Source organism: Cryptomeria japonica, chromosome 9 (assembly GCF_030272615.1).
Source record: "Cryptomeria japonica chromosome 9, Sugi_1.0, whole genome shotgun sequence".
Classification (NCBI taxonomy): domain Eukaryota; kingdom Viridiplantae; phylum Streptophyta; class Pinopsida; order Cupressales; family Cupressaceae; genus Cryptomeria; species Cryptomeria japonica.
In genome coordinates, this window is record NC_081413.1 from 75,311,351 (window position 1) to 75,326,240 (window position 14,890).

Here is a 14,890-nt window from a genome sequence, read left to right on the forward strand (position 1 = left end):
TATCTTTGTATTGTAATCCCATGGTACTGTTGCATATTGTCGGTAAGCATCTGTGTGAGTTTGGTAACTTCTAGTGTTTGCTCAGTGTGTAGACCACATGTAGTTCTTTTTCTTAAGCCAACACTTCTCAGTACTATGTCCATATCTATTGCAGTTTCTAAAAAACCCTTTGTATTTTCCCTTATGATAGTTGTTAACAGACTTTGTCCTACATTGGTTAAATGTGTGACCATATTTATTGCGATTGTAACAATAACCATTGGACTTAGTGACATTAGGTTGCTTACCTTTTCTGATTTGGCATAGGTTGGCAGTATGACCTTGATTTCCATAGTAGTAGCAAATAGGCTTATTTCTTTTGATGTTATTCCTGTTTCTAGCTTTCTTTAATGACTCCCCTCTCTCGGTAGTATGAATTCCTTTCTCGGTAGAGTCTTTTCCTTTGTAACCGAGTCCTGCATCTCTGTTGGGTCTTCTTGTATTCAATTGCTCATCCAACATATTTGATGCTTCATAACTCTTCTTCAGTGTTTCTTTGGATTTCTTCTCTATTTCAAGTTCATTGGTCAACCTTGATACTTCAAGTTTCAATGCTTGATTTTCATCATTCTTCATAATTGTTTCATGATGTGCATAACCTAGTTGATCTGTCATATTTTGTTGAATCCCAGTCAACCTTACGATTTCATCATTTTTATCAGATACTAAGACTTTAAGTTGTTGTTTCTCTCTTTGTAGATCTCTTGTTTTATCCTTAGCTATTCTTAATGCATCTAGATTTTCATTCATTTGTGTGTGTAGCGTCCTAAAATTGTGACACTTGCAATTTCGACTGCATTTCGGTCTTCACGATGGCGACGCAACATGCAACCTGAATGGAGACCTTGAAACTTGCTCACGACACTGAAAACTGCATTTTTCAAGCACCCTGGCCTGAACCTCCTTGCACCCTGCTATCCCGGGAGGTGGGACCAGAGCGCCCAGCGCCCTGGTCCCCAGGACCATGGCGCCCAGTGCCCTGGTCCCTGGGTCCTATTTTGGGCCCGGTCTCCTAAGGGGTCTCGGGTCTTTTTGTTTGCAAATTGGAAATTAAACTTTCCTGGTCGGCCTAAGGTCGGGAAAATCAGTCTATCAGCCCTAAATGACAAGTATATAAACTACATTTTTCTCTCTCATTTGGCATGAGAAAGACATATTATGGTACAAGCATGGAAACTATACTCAAACATTCAAGCATTCAAACATTCAAGCATTCAAGCATTCCTTCTAAGTCTCCATTCAAGGCTAAGTGTTGCATTCAAGACAAGGATTCAACCATTGAAGAGGAGATCACATACAACATACTACAACAACATACAACATTTATACCTTCGCACATAAGGATACAAACATCCTTAGAACAAGGTATTAGTACTTGTTTTACAGTCATTTACATTTACAGCTCTTGCTCATTTCTTGGTTAATTCCAAAACTGGGGTTTGACCTAAAGGCAAACCCCTAATCCCTAACCCCCCAATCGTCTTCGCTTTTCTGTGTGTAGGTTGCAGGTACGCAGCTGAAATTGAAGATCTGGAATCCTTGTGCAAAGACGAACAGATCTCCCTTCGTTTCACGGATTTTTCGGAGGACCGTGGCGCCGGGCGCCATCGTCCCGACAACTTTTGCTCAAATTTGCAGGACAGCGCTGTATCGACATTTTACTGCTAATTCCAGGTCCGCAGCTTCATACTGTATTCCTATCTCAGTTTATAAGCGAATCTTTCTCACTTTCTATGCATGCTTAGCTTAATTCTCCTATCAACATTCTTTACAAAAGAGGGTAGCCTTGCTGTCTTAACCCTTGAAACACATTTAGCATCCAATCTTGCATTGTGTGGGATTGGATCTTATGAGTTTCAACCCCTCTTTTGAATGTAAAGTCTCTCCCCTAAGTGAAAACCATCGAATCCTAGCGAACCTCCCTTCTCTCTCCTCGGAGTTGGAAGAGGGGAGAACAACTAGGGTTTGATCGTGATTTTCCGCTTTACATTTTGGTGAACCCGACGTGAACATCCTTTCTGATTATTCATGGTTAGATCTGAAAATTGGATTCCTTGATTACATTTCCATGTTTGATCTTTTGCAAAATTTTAGAGGTTAATTGCATAAAGACCCTAAATTTTCTTTTTAGTAATTGAACCTGCAAAATGTCTAAATGTTAATGCTTGTTTCAGATCTGCCCTTCTATTACAAATTTTCAATTCATATCTATGCTTTAATTTTGAAAATTAAGTGGTTAAGTGTCAAAACCCTAATTTTTGAAACCCTCTTGATTCAACCTTTGTCCGACAATTTCACTGATCAAAACATCTCCAAATCAGCTGTAACTTTGGATTCCGCAATAAAATCACAATATCTTTCATCCTTGAAAATTTGGAAAAAAGTTGCGAGGACCGTGGCGCCGAGCACCATCGTCCCCGACATTTTTTCCGAAATTTCGGGAGCGAGATCTTATTGTGTTTTTCTGCTAAAATTCAGAATTTTGGCTGATTTTATCAATTTTAACACCTTCAAAATTACAGTCAAAGTTGGTCTTGTGATTGCATGGATTAAGGCTTCTAAACATTTAAAAATCATTGAAATTGAAATTTTGTGTCAAAATTGTGTTCTTACTGTCCTAAATCTGAAAAGTGTGTTATCATTCATTAAAAATTTCAGTGCTTTATTCAAATTCTTGCAATTTGTGACTTTTGAAATTAAGTGCTTAATTACAACAACTTCAATTTCCGCTTTCAAAATTGAATTTTGCTTGAAATTGAGTCAATTTTCAAATTTCAAAATTTGCATTGCTCTTGACATTCCCTCTAAAATCATAAAATTCAAAATTTCAGTTTCCCTCTCTTTTTCAAAATTCAAATTTTGCATTTTTCGACAATCTTGGTAGGGTTCAATTTCGAGATCGCAACTTTAATTTGGCCTATCTACAGATCGTAAAATCACTCATTTTTTTCAGATTAGCTCTAAAATCATCATACCTTTCATCCCTTCAAATTTCGAAAAAAGTTGCAAGGACCGTGTTGCACTCCGAGAGCCACGGTCCCAGACATTTTTTCCGAAATTTCGGGAGACTGTTGTGATTGCATTTAACAGCTTAAATCCAGAAGATTAGCTGATTTTGCTGAAAATTGCTACCTCTAAATTCAAAATCTTCTCTCTCTTTCTACTGCATGAGTTTTACAACAATAAGCCCTACTTACACTATTCCCATTAGACGAAGCCGTAGAATTAAGTCTTTCCAAGGTTTAATTACTGAGGAAATGGAACCTAATTTGAATAGCCTTTTTAACGAGGACATGGCTAATTCCTCTAATCCTCCTAATGATGAAGAAGCTCTCCATGAGGTTTCCGTAGAACAACTTTTGAAATTGGATAACCAATTTGACGATTTTCGACAATGGATGTCTCAAGAATACCCTGATAGTCAAGCTCTTCCTTTAATTGAGGGTCTAAAACGTATGCTTCAAAGTGATAAGAATGGAATTGATATTTTGTGTGGTATTGCACATATTGTGGATTCAAATGTGATGCCTATGAAGAGTTGTGCTGAAAATTTAGGTTATACACAACCTCCTACACAAGTCAATCATTCTATTCCTTTGATGACTTCTATTGCTAGCATACCTACCTTTACATCAAACATAATGGCTACTTCAACACAAGACATTCCTCCTATGATCACCAGTCATGGGGGCAACCCTTCTTCTTCAATTAACCCTCTTCCTTCATTTAATCTGACTTCTTCATTCATTCCTCCAATGAGTGTTCCTATTACATCTCCACAAATGAACATGATGCAAGGGGGCAATTCGTTTAACCATTCCATCCCTCCTTGTAGTATTCCTCCTGTCCAATCATCTCCTATGACTAATTATCATAGAGTCCCACCACCTTACTCTGTACCTTCTTTCAATAACATAACACCTCCATCTCAATCTAACACATCCAATATGAATTCTTCGACTGAAGCGACCATTAACAATCTAGCACAAACTGTCTCTTCTTTACAGCAACAAATTGCCTCTATGAATCAATCTAAGTTTAGTGTGCCCACATTTGACGTTGCGAGCCCACTTTCTCTTGACATTGTTCGAGCTATCCCTCCTAAACATGTTGAAATCCCGCATTTGGAACTTTATAATGGTAAAGGAGATCCTCTAACACATGTTAAGACTTTTCAAACAATTTGTACTGATTTTGCTTATGACCAAAGGTTGCTTGCAAAACTGTTTACTAGAACATTAAGAGACAAAGCCCTACAATGGTATTGCTCGTTGCCTTCCTATTCTATTACTTCTTTCGAACAACTTGCAAATGCTTTCATTCAACAATTTCAAAACAATATAAGTCCTAAGGTTACTTTGATTGATTTAATGCATTGTAAACAAGGTGTTAAAGAAAAAGTGACTGATTTCATTGGTAGATATAAGCATTTGTATGCTCAAATTTCTTTTCCAGTGCCTGACAATGATATTCAAAGAATCTTTATTTCTAATTTACAAAAAGATATTCGAGACAAACTTCTGTTTTCTGAGTTTACTTCTTTCCAACAGTTGTGTGCCACTCTTCACAATTATCAACTGACTGTGAGTCAAATGGAACAATCACATCCTATGGCTCCGAGTGATAAGGGTGATAGCAGTCAACAACCATTTGGGAAGTTTAAACTGAACAGAGATTCCATCAAATTCAATGAAAACATCATCAACAACAATGTGAATGCAGCATCAGGTGTGCCTCCTATTTCTAAATTTTTCAAGAAAGAAAGAAAGTATACTCCTTTGTATGAATCATTGCATAGTATTATGAATAAGTTATCGGAACAAAATGTGCTTACTCTTCCTCCTATAAGACAAATTGATCCTGCAAAGATTACTTCACCTTATTTTGATAACAAATCTTTTTGTCACTTTCACCGTCAGCCTGGGCATGATACTGAAATTTTTTTTTCTTTAAAGGGTAAAATTCAAGATTTGATTGATAACAATACTAGCTCTATTTCTGGAGTGAATGATAAAGGCAACACATCTGTAGCTCCTCCTAACCAAAATCTTTAGATTTTCACTGATCCATTGCCTTCTCATACCTCTAATGCAATTGAGGCTAATGATTCCTCTCTTTCATCTGATGGTCTTGTGTCTATGACCCCGAATGTGATTAACTTTGTAGAGCAGCAAGAAATCCCTAAAGAACCTTCCATCACATTTGATTCCAGTGAAACCATTAGGGCACCTGATGGTCCTTTATACATAGTTGCAAAAGTCAAGAATACACCTTGCCGTGGAGTTCTTATTGATCCTTCGTGCATGGTTAATGTTATTACTGAAGAATTTCTTTTTACTTTGCAATTGAATCAAGTGATCTATGACAAAACAGATGTGATTGTGAAACTATTTGATGCATTTTCTTCTCCTGCAATTGGTTCTATTACATTGCCTATTGAGGTCTATAACAAATCTCTTGATGTGAACTTTTCTATTATTCCATCTTCCGAACAATTTCCTGTGAAGCTTGGCTATCCTTGGCTATCTTCCATGAAAGCTATTGCTTCTCCTATTCACAAATGTTTGAAATTTCCCCATAATGGTGAAGTTGTTACTGTCAATCATAGTCTCTTTAAACCAGCTGAATGAACTTCTAGCGTTCCTATTGATTACTTTTGGTCTAAACAATTCCAATCTCTTCCTCCGCGAAGTGATCATCTTTTCAAATCTTATCAAAAGTGGAAAACAGATATGATCCTATCTCTAAGTGAACCTAGAACACCTAAACTTGACATTCCTATCATTCTTGAGAAGGAAGTTCTTCCTTTGAAAGATAAAACTAATGTCTTTCCTTAAGAAGATTCCCAACCCATCCCTATGGATGTGACTATGTCTATGCCTAATAAACTTCCTAAGAGTAGACCTATACCTCCTCGTCATGATGGACTTGGTCTTCTCCCTAAACCAAATATTCTTCCCTTATATGGAGCAGTTCCTCCTCCTTCTTTTTATAGAGAGAAGAGATCTTCTCCTTCTCCTATTATCCAGCCTAAGAGACCACAACCTAAACACCCAAGTGCTAAGGACGAGAACATTCCTCCTCCTCAATCTTCTCCACTTCCTACTAAGACTAGACGAAATCATTCTGCACGTGAACGTCGGCGAAAGCGTCGTCTTAGAGCTCAAACTTTGCAATCTCCAAAAACACCTTCAACAAGCATTATTCCATTTTCTCCTCAGCCGGAAACTGAGCCTAAATCTCCTAAACATAAGATGCATGATGGTTTTGATCCTGTGCGAGTTAAAGATCCTATTTTTATAAATCTTGATGATGATATAGATGAAAATGTTATTCATGATGAAAATGCTACTTCTCTTGTTCATTCTGATAGTGAGTATGAACTTGTTGACATTGATAACCATTTATCTAATGAATTTTCTAAAGCACTTATCCTAGCTCCTAGACAAGAACACCGTGGCTTGGGATATGAACATAGCCCTTGTTTGGATCTAGTGATAGCTCCATCTGCTATGTTGGATGTTCCTCCTCTAGCGTGTTCCCTACCTTCCCGAAACATTGATCAGCAAGATCGGGGGGTAGATGACGTGCTAGACTAGTTACATTAGCATAGCAGATTCTCTCCTCCTCTCTTGTGTTACTTCTTCTTCTATATGTTATTCTCATTCTTCTATTTGTTGTCCTTAGTGTTGTCTACTTGAGGACGATGCAAAGCATTGAGATCTCTTGATCTCTCTCATGTTGACTCAAAAGACACATGTGTTCCCTTCTTCTAGGTGACCTTCCTTGATTGGGGAATGAAGAACAATTATGCATACATACATATGATATATATACATGAATTATCATACAGCATACTGACCCCAAGGAAAGTGAAGTCACCTCGTGCTTTATATTTTGTGTCTATTATCCTTGGGTTTATCTCACACTTGGGGGCTAAATCCTTGCGATAACGTGCTCCTTTCTCATTTCTTATATGTATCACTACGTTAAAACAATCACCCCCGGTGAGGCGTGTGCGATCACTTTAACGTAGGGGGGCATACATCCCGTTCATATCTTTTCAAGATACTTGGAAATTTCTTGGCAAATTTAGCTTTGCCTTGAAAATTTTTGATATCTTTCTTGCATGACTCATAGTGAGGGAACCTTACTACTGACAGTCATGGTTCTCCCTCATGATCTTCCCTTTTACTTTGTCAATCAAAGTCGTAAGATCCTTAGTCCACTAGGGGCTTGGTGTATCTTGCCTCCTTGACGTGGTGAAAGTCTTTCAATGTTGTTTCCTTGTACTTTACCGGAAGTATGAGCATACATACTCCTGCTAAAGTGGGGGCTAAATGTAGCGTCCTAAAATTGCGACACTTGGAATTTCGACTGCATTTCGGTCTTCACGATGGCGACGCAACACGCAACCTGAATGGAGACCCTGAAACTTGCTCACGACACTGAAAACTACATTTTTCAAGCACCCTGTTGTCCCGGGAGGTGGGACCAGAGCGCCCAGCGCCCTGGTCCTTCAGGACCAGGGCGCCCAGCGCCCTGGTCCCTGGGTCCTATTTTGGGCCCGGTCTCCTAAGGGGTCTCGGGTCTTTTTGTTTGCAAATTGGAAATTAAACTTTCCTGGTCGGCCTAAGGTCGGGAAAATCAGTCTATTAGCCCTAAATGACAAGTATATAAACTACATTTTTCTCTCTCATTTGGCATGAGAAAGACATATGATGGTACAAGCATGGAAACTATACTCAAACATTCAAGCATTCAAACATTCAAGCATTCAAGCATTCCTTCTAAGTCTCCATTCAAGGCTAAGTGTTGCATTCAAGACAAGGATTCAACCATTGAAGAGGAGATCACATACAACATACTACAACAACATACAACATCTATACCTTCGCACATAAGGATACAAACATCCTTAGAACAAGGTATTAGTACTTGTTTTACAGTCATTTACATTTACAGCTCTTGCTCATTTCTTGGTTAATTCCAAAACCGGGGTTTGACCTAAAGGCAAACCCCTAATCCCTAATCCCCCAATCGTCTTCGCTTTTCTGTGTGTAGGTTGCAGGTACGCGGCTGAAATTGAAGATCTGGAATCCTTGTGCAGAGATGAATAGATCTCCCTTCGTTTCGCAGATTTTTCGGAGGACCGTGGTGCCGGGCGCCATCGTCCCGACAACTTTTGCTCAAATTTGTAGGACAGCACTGTATCGACATTTTACTGCTAATTCCAGGTCCGCAGCTTCATACTGTATTCCTATCTCAGTTTATAAGTGAATCTTTCTCACTTTCTATGCATGCTTAGCTTAATTCTCCTATCAACATTCTTTACAAAAGAGGGTAGACTTGCTGTCTTAACCCTTGAAACACATTTAGCATCCAATCTTGCATTGTGTGGGATTGGATCTTATGAGTTTCAACCCCTCTTTTGAATGTAAAGTCTCTCCCCTAAGTGAAAACCATCGAATCCTAGTGAACCTCCCTTCTCTCTCCTCGGAGTTGGAAGAGGGGAGAACAACTAGGGTTCGATTGCGATTTTCCGCTTTACAGTGTGTTGAAATGTTCATGTTCTCTTTTCATTGCTTTTAGTTGATCAGCCAGTGCTTTGTTCTTTTCTTTCAATACTCCAATCATTTCTTCAGTCTCTTCAGATAAACTATTCTCAAATGATGTCTCAATTTGTTCCACTAACTCTTGAGAATCCTGCAAGTCATCAGATAATCTTCTTCTTACTTTCAGAGATTTTTGCATTTTCCTTTGCATGTCTACAATCACTTGATTAGCATGATCTAGCTCTTCTTGCATATACACAATCCTCTGAGATTGTTTGTAGCCTTCCATTGATAAGATCTTTCTCTTTAGGTAGTTAAACCCTTTTCCAAGATTCAAGCTCTGATACCAATTGTTAGGCCCAATATGGAAAGCTAATGTACTAAGAGGGGAGGGGTGAATCAGTACTCCAAAACTTTTTTTGAATAATTTTACTGCTATGCATAAACAGAATAGTGTAGTAACATAAAATAAAGTTAAAACAAATAGATAACAATCATACACGATTCACTCCATAACACATATATTTTGGTTACACAGAAACTCTTGGTTAGAGAGAAAAACTGTGGTGGGGATGGCACCCACAACTTCACTACTACAATAATAAAGAGTGCTCGGTTGGAGCTACATATTAGCTATTTCTGATAGCTTACCCTGTTAGGAGTAACAAGATCTATTAAATCTACCTTGCTAAAGGATTTTACAACATTTAATCTAAATGTTGCACCTGGTTAGAGGCTTTACAATTTATAGACTTGATTAGAGTCTTTTACCCTATTAAAGGTTTCTCTTACAACTTCACAGTCTTACAATAAAATCATTACAAATATTTGCAACTTTACATCTAAAATATTATAGCAGATTCTATGTGCTCAGAATAGATTACCCTACTTATAGCATACCTTGGTAACCCATATAGTAACTCGATAAACCCTTCTGTTTACTCTGTTCTTTGATTGTTCTCTAAAAACCTTCTCAGTTACCTTTGTGTCTCTATAATAGTCTTCTTACACTCATGCACACACCTTTAACTCTTAACTCATGTTGTATAAATAGATCTCTTAAGACGGTGATCCAATTCATTGCTTCGATCTTACAAACATGATTCCTCGAATGAATAACTATACAAAATATTTCATTGGTTAGATTGGTCTCAAAATCATACAAAATCTTCTAGTGCAATTTCCAATGTGATAATGGTTAGATGTGCCTCGATCTTGTAACACATTTTCATATGCATGTCCAGGTTCAATGAATCTGGTAACACATTTCACTCGGTATATATCAACTCAGTGTGTCATCTTTGTTGCTTAGTAGGCATAAAAAGATACTCTGTAGACAGCTCGGTGTGTACTACATTCTATGACTACTTTCTTCTGTAATCGACTAGATTGTGCATACCGACTTCTCTATGTATACCAACTGTATGATTCGGTAGTGTTAACCAACTAGAGTATATAGTATGACTTTGAATATAAAAACTAATGGCAACTTGATAAGTAGTAACACTTCTATCTAAGCCATTTTAATTAAATTCAACATTTAATTAAATATCCCCTTTTAGTCATTTTAATTAAATTCAACATGTAATTAAAATCCCCTTTCTATTTTAATTAAATTAAACAATTAATTGAATATCCTCTTCTAGCCATTTTAATCAAATTCAACATTTAAGTAAAACCACCTTTCCATTTTAATTAAATTCAACATTTAATTAAAATCCCCTTTGCCATTTAATTAAATCTACATTTAATTAAAAATCCCTATTTCCCTCACCCCATTTACATTTTACAACATATGCAAGTTTCATCTCCTTTTGGCTAAAATAAATCTTTTATTTTATCTAAAAAATCCCATTTTTCTCCACCCACTTGCATTTTTCTACAAATACAAGTTGCACCACAATTTTAAATAAATTAGTTATTTATTTTAAATCCTATTTATCCCCACCCACTTGAAACTTTTAATGGCTTCCCTTAAATTCTTCAAGCCTTTAATGTCTTCCTTCTAGAGTCTTCTCAAACCTTTAATGGTTTCCCTTAAAGTCTTCAAGCCTTTAATGGTTTCCTTAAAAGTCTTCAAGTATTTAATGCTTTATCCTCCTTTTTCTCATTTAAATAAATTAAGATTTATTTAAATAAAATCCAAAATTCACATTCACATTTACATAAATTAATATTTATTTAAATATCTATCCAAATGCAAGTTCCATTCATTTTAGTTGAAATAAATCTTTTTATTTTAATTAAAATATCCCATTTCTCCCACTTCCATTCTCTTACATTTTTCATTAACTTCCTAAGCATTCTTCTGGAACCTCTCAAAACCCACTTAATTAGTCTAATTCTTCTATCATGGTCACATCTCTAAATTTTGGGGAATTCACTTCTAATTTTGGAAAGTCTTCTAAATGCATTTAAAGTTTTATCTTTTCAACAGGCTAAGTTTGTTGAGTTCCCCAAATTTGTAGGACTCTCACAAAACTCTTGAAGGTTATCTGACTTCCAACAAGATAACCTCCAAGGTCTCCAAAGATCTTTCAATGCTCTTATGAAACTTCAGATTTTCAACACATTGATCTTTACACAAGAATTTGTCCATTGGACAATATCTTTATTCATTGGATAAAAGCTTTATTCTATGAATTTTTCCACATGGTATGAGCCATTAAATCTTCTAAAGAATTTAATGCCTCCTCCCTCTCCTCACAAGAAATTCATGGTGACACTTGTCAACATTGGATTGGGTTTAAAATCTCACATGGATTGATAACTTTCAATCTTGACCCTCAAGATAATTCAATCTTGGCCATCCAATTCTTGAATTATTCTATAAATAGAGCCTATTTCTCCTTCAATTCATATCTCAATCTTGTGCATTTAAATTATAGTCATTTTGTAGGTTAAGGAGATCATCTTGTCATCTTCAAGCATCCAAGCCATTTAGCATTAGCATTAGCATTTTAGCTTCATTTTAGCGTATCATCTAGTTAATTGCATATCATCTCATAGTATTTTATACTTGTCTAGTTTAATTAAGTCATCTAGCATAATCTAATCTTTAATTTGGAATACATTTATTATCTTAATCATATAGTCTTGCATCTTACATCCTATCTTCATCCATCATCTCATCTTAGCTAAGATCTTAGTTGCATCCATTTTGATCTTAGCACATCACTAAAATCCCATTCTCTAGGTTGTCATCTAAGAGATCAAGTGCTCTTCCAAGTGAGGGCCACCTTGACTCTTGAAGATCTTTAGAGATATAAGACAATGAGGTGATTTTAGGAGTTTTAAATCCACTAACTTGTGTATGATTTCTAACTCTAACGCAATGCTTTATTGGTGTGTTTGAAGTGTTTTTATTCTTCCTAATTGAAGACCACATTTTGGCATAAAATAATTATTTGTGCAGAGGATTTGGTTGACCATAGGTGATCGATTTGTGTTTATGTAAGAGGTTTTAGACCTCTGATATTGACTTTAACCAAAACTGTAATGTGGCATTTTTGATGCTATCATTGGCATTTCTTCTTTCAGGATTGTTGTCCAAATATTTTGAGGTGGTTGGCCTCTTCTGTAGTTAGTGAGATTCCATTGTGATGAGAAGTGCACTCTAGGATGTGTGCCTTCATGCATGTACAAGCCCTTATTGTAATCATATACTTTTTGTAGAAGTATCATCTGACTATGGGTAGGATTCCCACCGTGGTTTTTCCCTTTACTGAGATTTCCACATACAAATCATGGTGTTATATGTTATTGTTGCATGGTAATGATTTTCTAGTTTTCAATTATGCTTTAATGCTTTATCAATTATTCTGGTAAATGGTTTTAAGTACTTGAATTCACATAATTTTTTAACAACTGATTCATCCCCCCCCCCTCTCAATTGTTCACCAGTTATCCTAACAATCTATTCTTTTGTAGGTACATGATCAAGCTTCACCTCACTCCCCAAAACTTTGTTCCACAAGAAGTGATACCAAATTGAAATGTTTTTTGTTAGGTTGAATGTGGTACCAAATTCTTAGAAATATTTATTTTATTGGTATTGTCACAAAGGATAGAAATTGGCTCATCAACCAATATTCCAATATCCTTCAGAGTTTTTTTCATCCATAATACTTGTGCCCAACAACATGCAACAACAATATATTTAGCTTGAGTAGTAGACAAAGACACTAAACCTTGTTTCTTACTTGACTAGGTGTTAGTTCCCCCCCAGTTTTCATTAAAATTTTAAACACAGAGGTCACCTTTTGGTCATTTTTTCACTAAGTTCAAAATGTGCTCAAAGAACTTCTCTTCATGGCTTTGTTCTATGATAAGGTGGGCTCTTTGTTGTAATTTGTATTGAACTTGAACTATTGAACCCTTTTTGGTTCAAGGTTCAAGGTTCAAGGTTCAAAGTTGGTCATGCTTCGGTTTCATATTCACTCATTAATTGTTATTCATCTTGTCGCAGGGTTGATGTTCTATGTTTTTATGTGTTATTTCTCATGTTTAAACTTGAACCTTTGAACCTTTTGGTTCTTGGTTCAAGGTTCAAAGTCCTAATTCTTAAAGACCAAAAATTTCTATGCATAATTGATACATGCATCATAAAGTAAGGTGGCGGCGAAAAAAGAGAATATTCTGGGGATTTCCAAAAGGTTAGTTGCTAAAAATTATGACAAGCAATTATGATAGTTCACGAGTTGTGTGATGAAGTGATCCAAAAATCAAATGCATGTTGGCTATATGTCAAATCAGGTAATAGCTCACACAAACTTCCTTAATTTGTACATCTTGCTAAGTTTTAAGTGTGATTTTGTCTATCATTGTTGTGGAAGATAGCAATTGTCTCTATAATTTTCTTCTGTTGTAATACAAGCGGGAGAAACTCAAGGTATTTTGTTTGGACGTAGAAGTTTTTCAAGAATTTTCTATTGAAACCAGGTTAGTTTCAATCATTCTCTCTTCTGGTGTATTTTCTTATTCTAGAAATTAGTTGTCGTTCATTCTCCTTTGTTGTGTATAAATTTCATTGCATCCTTGTAATTTCTTGTTTAAATGAGAAGTGCCATAATGAATCCCACCTTGCCCAAATTAGGTCGCACTTCTTGCCTGGTTAGTTCACTCCCAGAGATGGGAGATACTTCATTAGCTCTAGCGGACCTCTCTGATTTTCTCGAGAGAGCCAAAAATCAAGTTCAGAATTCAATGATGGAAATAATAGTGAAGAGTGGTTTGGTTGAGGTTGTCGCATTCCCCATTGCTGCACCATTCTTAGAGTTGGTACTAGAATGTATGAATAGGTATGATGCATAGCACAGATGTATCAAGAATGTTAGAGAGACTGTAATGGCAGCCATGGGTATACCTCATAAAGAGCCATATCAGGACTAAACTATTGGCACATCATATTCATTCTTCTCTAAGAAGAAGAGAACTTATAAAAGTTTGATTGTAAGAAATTCACTACTAAAGATTCAAAAGGGGGCTCTATATTGCCAAGGCCTCTTACCAGAGAACACTTCATAGTAGAGGTGCAGGACATTGTCATTCTTTTGAATAGGTTAAAAGGGAATTCCCATGCCTTCTATTGGGAAGACTTGATGTGCTTCTATATCCAAGTCATGTTGAATGGGAGTGCCTATGTGGATTGGGGGCAGGTAATTGCAGAAAGATTGCATGAAAGTCTGAACGGGTTTGCAAGAATGAGTGGCTTCTTTATATCATCATATTTGTTTTATATGCTTGCATGTACCCGCGATTGGAATGGGTTGCATCATGAACCATGGATTGATGGGATAAAGGTGTATGAATATTATCCTCACTTGCAAGAACAGAGATATGTAGAGAATTTTATGAGGTGGAATGACATTTTTGCAAGGAGATTGGTTCACGAGTTGCAGGGAAATATAAATAAAATATTGACAATGGAGGTCATGGAATTCATCAGCATTTATGGTAGTTATTTTATCCAATTTCCCCAGTTCACTTATATTTGAGTTGGTGGTTTTTCAGGGATAACCTTTCAAGTTGCCCTGGTTTGTGTGTGTTAGTATTTTTTTAATTGAGGTCTATTGTCAACTCACATACATTGACAAAAAGAGTGGAGGGAAGTCTGGGGTGATATTTATTGTAGAACTTGGGCACTATAGTTGTGCATCTATTTCAAACGAAATAAATGTTGAACTTGAATTCAAAAGGTTCAAGCTTCAATCATATGTTTCTAGATACAAATTTGATAGTCGGATATTTGGTAGAGAAAATTTAGAAGTGGATAGTGGTTTCCAGCATGAACCTCA